Source organism: Gracilinanus agilis, chromosome 4 (genome assembly GCF_016433145.1).
Source record: "Gracilinanus agilis isolate LMUSP501 chromosome 4, AgileGrace, whole genome shotgun sequence".
Classification (NCBI taxonomy): Eukaryota; Metazoa; Chordata; class Mammalia; order Didelphimorphia; family Didelphidae; genus Gracilinanus; species Gracilinanus agilis.
Window position 1 is genome coordinate 206,821,350 of NC_058133.1, and position 8,784 is coordinate 206,830,133.

The 8,784-nt window shown below is 40.8% G+C and overlaps 1 long non-coding RNA gene and 2 other non-coding genes across 3 annotated transcripts; all 3 read left to right on the top strand.

Moving 5' to 3' along the window:
- Window positions 1–5,971: 5,971 nt before the first annotated feature.
- Window positions 5,972–6,594, top strand: LOC123244860. The gene is made up of 2 exons (XR_006506095.1): window positions 5,972–6,290; window positions 6,476–6,594. It is a non-coding gene; the product is annotated as an uncharacterized LOC123244860 (long non-coding RNA).
- Window positions 6,330–6,396, top strand: LOC123248224. Its single transcript, XR_006506295.1, has one exon. It is a non-coding gene; the product is annotated as a small nucleolar RNA SNORD104 (small nucleolar RNA).
- A 32-nt stretch (window positions 6,595–6,626) lies between the features above and the next one.
- Window positions 6,627–6,765, top strand: LOC123248261. Its single transcript, XR_006506329.1, has one exon. It is a non-coding gene; the product is annotated as a small nucleolar RNA SNORA76 (small nucleolar RNA).
- The last annotated feature ends 2,019 nt before the right edge of the window (window positions 6,766–8,784 follow it).

Sequence of the window (8,784 nt, forward strand, 5' to 3'; positions counted from 1 at the left end):
ACCCACATGGGTATCCTCTCACTTTCCAATTCCTTGTTCTCACAAATGGAGCTGCTTTAAATATTTTTGCATACCTAGGCCTTTCTTTTTGTTCTTTTGGAATACAAACCTAGTAATGATATCGCTGTGTCAAAGGCTATGTACTGTATTTATAGCCTTTTGGGCACAGGTTCAAATTATTCTCCAGAATGACTGAATCAATTCACATCTCCCCCAACAGTGCCTAAGTGTCTCAATTTTCCCACTTCCCTCCTAAGTTTTGTCATTTCCCTTTTCTTTCATAATAACCAATCTGATAATGTAGGGTGATATTTCAGAGTAAAACTCTGAAATTGTTTTTCTCTAATTAATAGTGATTTAGAACATTCTTTTGCACAGCTATTAAGAGCTTTAATTACTTTGTGTGAGAACTGCCTATTCATATCCTTTGACCATTTATCAATTGGGTAATGACTTATATTCTTATATATTTGACTTCTCGATGTATTTGAGAAATGAGGCCTTTATTAGAGAGACTTGTAAAAATGTCTTGCAATGTTATGATTGCTGTGTATTACTCTCTATCCTATTTTCCCTTGTTCAGTTTCTGACCACTGCATCTCCCAATTTGCCTGGTTTTCTATTAGTCTCACCCCACTTCTCTTATCCCCTTCCCCTCCTACTTTCCTATAGGGTAAGATAGATTTCTATGCCAAATTGATTGTATATGTTTTCCCTTATTGAGTCAATTCCAGGGAGAACAAGGTTCACATGCTCTCCTCCCCATTTCTGCCATCTTCCCCTCCACTGTTCTTTCATGCCTCTTTTATGTGAGATAATTTGTCCCATTCTATTTTTCCCTTCTTCCTCCTCCCAATGCATACATTACTTTTCTTTTTTTCTAGATATCATCTCATCATATTTAACTCACAGCCTTGCCTTTAGTCTATGTATACAACTTTTAACTGCCCTAATAATGATAAAATCCTGATGAATTGTAAGAATCATCTTCTCATTTAGGGATATAAACAATTTAATCTTTTGATTTTTCTTTCCTGTTTACTTTTTTATGTTTCTCTTTAGTCTTGCATTTGAGAGTCAAATTTTCCATTTAGCTCTGGCATTTTCATCAGGAATATTTGAAAGTCCTCTATTTCATTGAATACCCCATTTCTTCCTCTGAAGGATTATACTCAGTTTTTCAGATTAGGTTCAGTTTGTTGTTTGACTAACTATTTAGTTATTGTTTCTTATTGCCTTATGGAGTGATTTTCTTGAGTGAGCTTTTATACCTCCTTTTCCAGTTGGTCAATTTTACCTTGTAAAGAGTTCTTTTCCAAACTGGAGAAATTCCATGTGAACTGGAACGACCTCCAGGAATTTATGCAGAGTGAAAGGAGCAGAACCAAGAGAACCTTATACACAGAGACTGATACACTGTGGTACAATCAAACATAACAGACTTCTCTACTAGCAGCAATGCAAGGATCCAGAGCAAGGCTTAGGGACTTATGAGAAAGAAAACTATCCATATCCAGAGGGAGAACTGTGAGAGGAGAAACACAGAAGAAAAACAACTGCTTGAACACATGAGCTGATGGGGATACTCTTGGGGATATAGATACTAAATGATAACTCTAGTCAAACTATCAATAATATGGAGTTAGGTCTTAATCAATGATGCATGTAATACCCAGTGGAATTGTGCGTTGGCTAAGGGGGATTTAGGGGAGTTTGGGGAGAGAGAAAGAACATGAAATACATAACTATGGGAAAATATTCAAAATTTTAAAAAAAGTTCTTTTCCTCAGTGAATTTTTGCACCTCTTTTTCCATGTGGCCAATTCTGCTTTTTAAAAAGTTCTCTTTAGGGGGCAGCTGGGTAGCTCAGTAGAGTGAGAGTCAGGCCTAGAGACAGGAGGTCCTAGGTTCAAACCCGGCCTCAGCCACTTCCCAGCTGTGTGACCCTGGGCAAGTCACTTGACCCCCATTGCCCACCCTTACCACTCTTCCACCTATGAGACAATACACCGAAGTTAAGGGTCTAAAAAAAAAAAAAAGTTCTCTTTAGTGCATTTTTGTGCCTCTTTTACAGATTGGCCTATTATGTTTAATTTCTTCAGCATTTTTTTCTTTCTTTTTTTTTTAAACCCTTACCTTCCGTCTTGGAATCAATACTGTGTATTGGCTCCAAGGCAGAAGAGTGGTATGGGCTAGGCAATGGAGGTTAAGTGACTTGCTCAGGGTCACACAGCTGGGAAGTATCTGAGGCCAGATTTGGACCTAGGGCCTCCATCTCTAGGCTCTACTGAGCTACCCAGCTGCCCCCTTCAGCATTTTTTTGTGCTTCTTTTCCCAATCTGTTGACTCTTTTTTTCATGGTTTTCCTATTTTACTCTCATTTCTTTTCCAAATTTCTCTTCTACTTTTCTTACTTGATTTTTTAAATCCTTTTTTAATTCCTACACTAATTCTTTTGGGGCTTGAGAGCAATTCATATTTTTCTTGGAGGCTTTGGATGTAACAATATTGACTTTGTTGTCTTCTTCTGAGCTTATGTTTTGATCTTCCTCTTCACCAAAATAACTTTCCATGTTGTTGTTTTGTTGTTGTTTGCTCATTTTCTTGTCTTTTTCTTTTTTAACTGAAAAAATTGTTAATGTTGGGCTCTGTAACTGTGATGAAGGTTGCATTGGTTGAAGCACCAAGCTTCAGGTTCTTTGTGCAGCTGCTTTCAGAGCTAGGTCTGGGGATCTATACGTTTTCAGTTTTTTCAAGGTGGTATGATGTAAGGAAAGGTAACCACAAGCACTCTTTTCCTCCTTCAGATTGTGACCAGGGTCCTCTGCTCTCCTGTGGCTTCAAGTCTGTGCCAGTGTTCTTCCTTACTCCTGAGACTATGACTCAGGATTGTGAAGTCTACATACATTTGGGCAATGTGACAAGAATCTTGCACCCAGACTCAGCAAAAAGATCCATATAATCTCCTGAGCAGTTGTCTTATCCCCCTTGTTCTCTGTGGCTGAGACCTCCAGAAGCCTTTGCTACTGAGTTAGCCACCCCCAAGACCTGTTGCCACAGTGGAGCCTGCCTTGGCATGATGCTTTGCATTCTACTTCCACCCTGGTGCAATAAATCTTTCTTGTCAGCCTTTTAAATTCTTTTGAGCTGAAAATTATTTCACCCCATCTTTTTGTGGGTTATGCTGCTCCAGAATTCATTTTGAGGCATTATAACATAGTTTTTTAGAGGGTAATTTGATTGAGGTCAGGTGGGTCTATGTATCTTCTCTGCCACCTTGACTCTACCCATGAGTTTTATTTTTGACATGTAGCATTTGAGATGCTTAACATCCAGCTAGAAATGTCCAATAGCCAGTTGGTGACTTGGAAATGGAGCTCAGAAGACAGAAGAGGGATGATTATATAGATGATGGGAATTACCTACTGGGAGATAAAATTGAACCCAGGGAAGCTGATGAGGTTACCAAATAGGAGAATATATTGAGAAGATAGCCTGGGACAGAGCTTTGGGTAACATATCTACAGTTAATGGACATAAGATGGATAGAGATGTGGCAAAGGAGCCCAAGGAGCAGTTGGAAGGAGAGTAAGGTCATGAAAATCCAAAGAAATATTGTGTTTGGGGGAAAGAAGGCATTTCACAATGTTTCCAGAAAAATGAGGAAAGGTCAAAAAGAAAGAGCTCCCAGGACTCTGAAACCCATAGTCTGACCCTGTTCTGGGCACTGGGTAAGTGCCTTTTTCTTCACTAATATGCCTTCCCTACTATTTTCTGGAAACTTCCATATTTCTTGCATAGCAGTTGGCATATGGTTAGTGCTTGTAGTATTGTGTTGAAAAACATTTTTTGGGGGGGGAGTGATTAGTCATTCTCCCTTTCTGTCTCTTATCCCCAGGCACAACTCTTTCCCAGCCTCTACCTCCAGGAATAACTATTTAATCAACTCCAGGCCATGGGAAAGAGGAAGTGCCTAAGGTGGTTACCTGAGCAATAGGACTTCCTAGTAGCCTTTCCCTCTACAAAGGTTGCCTTTTTCATATGGGCAGAAATCAATTCATGTTTTGTTTTTCCTGCTCTAAGAAGTTATAAAAATATGAATTATGCCAAGAAAGGTCCTAAAGGTTTTTTGTTGTTGTTCAGTCATGTCCAAGTTTTCATGCCTAATCTTCCATTTAGGTTTTCTTTGGCAAAGATAATGGAGTGGTTTGTTGTTTCCTCCTTCAACTCATTTTACAGATGAGGAAACTGAGGCAAAGAGGGTTAAATGACTTATCCAGGGTCCCACAGTAAGCAAATGTCTGATGCCTTATAGGAACTCATGTTTTCCTGACTCCAAATGCAGTGCTTTATCCTCTGCACCACCTAACTGCCTAAAGATTCTAGCACTTGTAAATCCTCATTATCTGTCTCTTCTCAGTATTTCTGTCTCTTTCTGTCTCTTTTTCTCTTTTTGTCTCTGTCTCTACCTTCCACTGTACTCAACTACCTCTGGCCTCTTCCTTCACAAGAACACAAATCAGTAATGAAATAGTTAGCCATTTAATTTTTTTTTAAAAGAGAAACAGATGAAAAAAAATAAGTGAACAGCAAGCAAATAAAATTCTTCAGAAACGAAGATTGGGCATAGAAGCTCCCCTCTGAAGGAAGCAAGAGACAGAGTGAAACAAAGGATGGGGAAGTGAAGAATAGTTCTCTTCTCAGCAGAAGGAAATGCTCTAGCATCTGTTTCAAATGGTTCCAGCATTGCCCAGCCTCAGTCTCTGTTTAATTTTTTTCATTTTTTCTCCCTGCCAGTTTGCTCAGGGTGGCAGCAGTTTTAGGCGTCTCTTTCTTCATTTGTGCTGGTTCCAGTAGAAGGAAGGAAACAAGCATTTATTAAGTGCCTACTATGTGTGAGGCACCATGCTAAATATTTTACAAATATTATCTCATTTTATTCTCACAATTACCCTGGGCGGTAGGTGCTATGATGATCCCCATTTTATAGTTGAGGAAACTAAGGCAGATAGAGGTTAAATGACTTGCCTAGCCCAGGTTAAATGACTTGTAATTAAGGTCACACAGCTAGGAAGCATATGAGGTTAAATTTGAATTCAGGACTTCTTGGTCCTAGGTCTAATGTTTAATCCATTGTGCCACCTAGTGGCTTTGGTCCTTCCTAGATTCCCAGTGTCTCTCTCCATGCTTGTTTCTGCTCCATGCTCACAAGTCTCCTTAGGGGTCACTAGAAGTTTCTGCTCACATGTTACATCTTCTCCAATGCCCTGTGACATTCCTTCCTGGGGTCAAAAATTTTGCAGTCTCTTTCCTACAAAATCAGTCTTGGTCCATCTCATATCTGTTATATATTATAGCATGAAAATAAATATTATTGGGTTTTTTTTAACAGATTATTCCTTAATATTTAATTTGATACTTTGGAAGGCACCTCCAAATTAAGTTGTCTCAATCTTATTACATTAACATATTATAGCCAAGTCCCATCATGAAATTGTAAAAGCACTCTAAAGGTCATTTGGTCAATCTCCCATTTATAACATTATTCCTGTGAAACTCCTTCCCCTTGTCACATTCTTTCTTTCACCTAACACCATCTTTTCATGGAATCAGTTAACAACTCCAAGCAAAGAACTTTGTAAATCTTAAAATATGCTATATTAGAAATTTAAGAAGAAAGACAAAAAGGATTGTGATGGGTGAATGCAAGGAGAGAGTAGTGCATTCTAACTGTGGGAGTTAGAATGTCTGTGCAAAGGAGTGAGGAATTGATCAGAAAATGTACTGGATTCCGACCTTCAATAGGAGAACAATGGTTAAATTTTCAGCCTGAGCATTTACATCTTGGAAATAAACAAACGCTGATTCGTAGATCTGTTGATTATCTAGGCTAAAGAGCTATTCATAATGCAAATAATACTTCAAAGTGCTTAAAACCATTTAAATATTTACCTAACATATCCCGGGAAAAGTCACTTAAACTTAAAGCCGGCGAAGGTGAAGCACATCTCCACTTCCTTAAGAGGGAGCCAAACCCTGAAGAAAGCAGGAGCCCCTCTCTCTCTCTTTTCTGGGCTCTCTTTCTCGTCTTTATGGTTGAGATAAAGCCATCCTATGGGTAAGACGCCTCTGCGGGAATGGCCAACCCAAAGACCACTCTAGAGTCACGTGGATAGCGTCTGTTCAATTACTGGTTGCCTTAGATGAAGGCCGTCCCTCTGCTCCTGCCTCCTCCTTTAACATGCGACCCGCGCGAGCCGTCGCTCCTTTCCGTCCAGCACTTTCTCTGGGTAAGTAATGCTTGTTGTCGCGGGTGGAGGAAGCGGGCGGCTGTGATGAACATCCATGAAAGCGTGTTAGACTACTGACTGCCATGAAGTGAATCAGAATCTGAGCCCAGCCCATCCGGGCGGCCTGGATCGGGGCTCTGCGTCCTCAGGGACTCCTTACCGACTTTTGTTTCTGTCCCCCGCAGGTCTCGGGCGTGTTCGGGCGGCGTGAGAGCCGTTCTTGGCGCATGCGCGCCCCACGACCTCCACCGTCCTTCCCCCTGCCCTTGTAAAAGCTGCTAATAAAAAGGTTTCTACGGTCACAGTCTCGCTTCTCGGGTCTTATTTACGCAGGTCGCACTTGCCTTTGAACCCGTGGAACGCCTGTGTTGTGGTATCCCGGGCCAAGCAGCAGTGCAAAAGCAGCCCCAGCTTGTTTATAACTGGTTCCGCTTACCCCAAGTTTGAGCGGTTCTTTTAAGGACAAGCGACATGCGGCGTAACCCCTTCCCCCTCCTGCTAGCATTGGGTTCTTTTTAGGAAGCCTACACTCCCTCCCGCGCCCTTTCCCCCCAACCCCCTGCAACCTTTATGCATCTAATACCTACAAAATCCGTGCTCTCTGGCGAGCATTGCTAACTACCGCGTGTACAAAGACAACGGATATAGATTCCGTCTAGTTTACCTTTTGCTAGGAAAGACCCGTCTTGTGAAATATTAACTGGGGCAAGGAGGAAGACCGAAAAAGAAGGCTGATTTGGCCCAAGCTTAAACTGTATAGTAATATGGAAATATAGGATCATCTCAGGTTGGGAAAGTTTTTACAAACTAGTTTGAAAAAACAAGTGAAACAGAATCTGACTTCAAGAAGCTTGCATCCTGGGGCAGCTAGGTGGGTAATAGTGTGGGCCCTAGAATGGGAAGTTGGGTTCAAATGTGGCTTCAGACATTAGTTGTATAACCCTGGGGTAGTCACTTGGCCCCCCCAATTGTCCCTCCCTTACCGCAGTTCTGCTTTGGAATAGATGCTTTCCAAGGTGGAAAGTACGGTTTTTTTTTTTTGTTTGTTTTGTTTTTTAAAAGCATGCATCTGTAGGGGGCAGCTGGGTAGCTCAGTGGATTGAGAGCCAGGCCTAGAGACAGGAGGTCCTAGGTTCAAACCCGGCCTCAGCCACTTCCCAGCTGTGTGACCCTGGGCAAGTCACTTGACCCCCATTGCCCACCCTTACCAATCTTCCACCTATGAGACAATACACCGAAGTACAAGGGTTTAAAAAAACAAAACAAAAAAACAAATAAAGCATGCATCTGAAAGGGACAGGACTACTTGTACTATCTAAACTGAGTTACAAGCTCCTTGAGGGCAGGCAGTTTTCTTTTACCTTTTTTTGTATATCCAGGGCTTAGCACAGTGCTTGACACATAATAGGCATTTGATAAAGTGTTTAATTGAAATTGGGGTGGCATTGTCTTGGGAAACTAAGATGCTTATTGAGATCCATGTACCGTGGAGTTATAAACCTGCCATATAAAATGGAAGGAAGAAGGGGGATCCTGTACCAAGCTTACTAGTGGAGACACTTCAGACAAAAGCACTGTAATATTTTTAGAGCTAAATTTTTAGCTGACCCTCTTGTGTATTTGGATAATTTTTTTTTTAAACCCATACCTTAGAATTTTATCAAATCCAAAACAGAAAAGCAGTTAAGGTCCTGGCAACTGGGTCAAGTGATTTGCCCACAGTGTCTTGAGCCCAAACTTGAACCCAGGTTCTCCCAACTCCCAAGCCTAGTTAGTGCTCTATTCACTGAGCCACCTAGCTGCCCCTCATTTGGAGTAGTCAGAGAAGCTATTTTGGTAAAAATATGCAGGATTCAGGGAAATGCATGATGTAGCAAGATGAAACATCTGATCTTGCCCTCTTCTCCCTCCTTTCAAAGATCCTTACCTCTAGGATAGATGCAAACACTTCAGCTTTGTTTTTAAAACTTTGTAATCCAGTTTCAGAATTTCTTTCCATATTTACACCACTTTTTATGAACACTGCATACTGTCCCAAAATTGATTTGCTTTGGCACTAGCACTTACCCACTCCTAAAACATGGCCCTGGAATGTTAATCTTTTAACTGCTTTGGGGAACCATTTGAAGACTTAGCTGATAATACTCCTGGGAATTTTTTCTTGACTACAGCACTACACTCCCTCCCTTTTTAATTATTGTATCCTAATATTACTTTGTTTACTTGGCTGAATTTAAGTGAGGTAGGTGGGATGATAGCTGGGAGAAAAGAAAGTTAGGAAGTCATCTTGCTGAGTTCAAACTAAGAGTCTCTGCCCTCAAGCTTACTTTTAAATGGAGGAGACAACCTGGGATTCCTTTCTTTGTATCTTCATTTCCTGGATTGTAGTAGATGCTTAATGTTTCAGAACAAATAGCATTAAGGGAACCTGGAAAGTCTTGAAGGAAAACAAAAGATGAAGGGAGGAAAACCATTTGAAGTAATTCAACTTGTG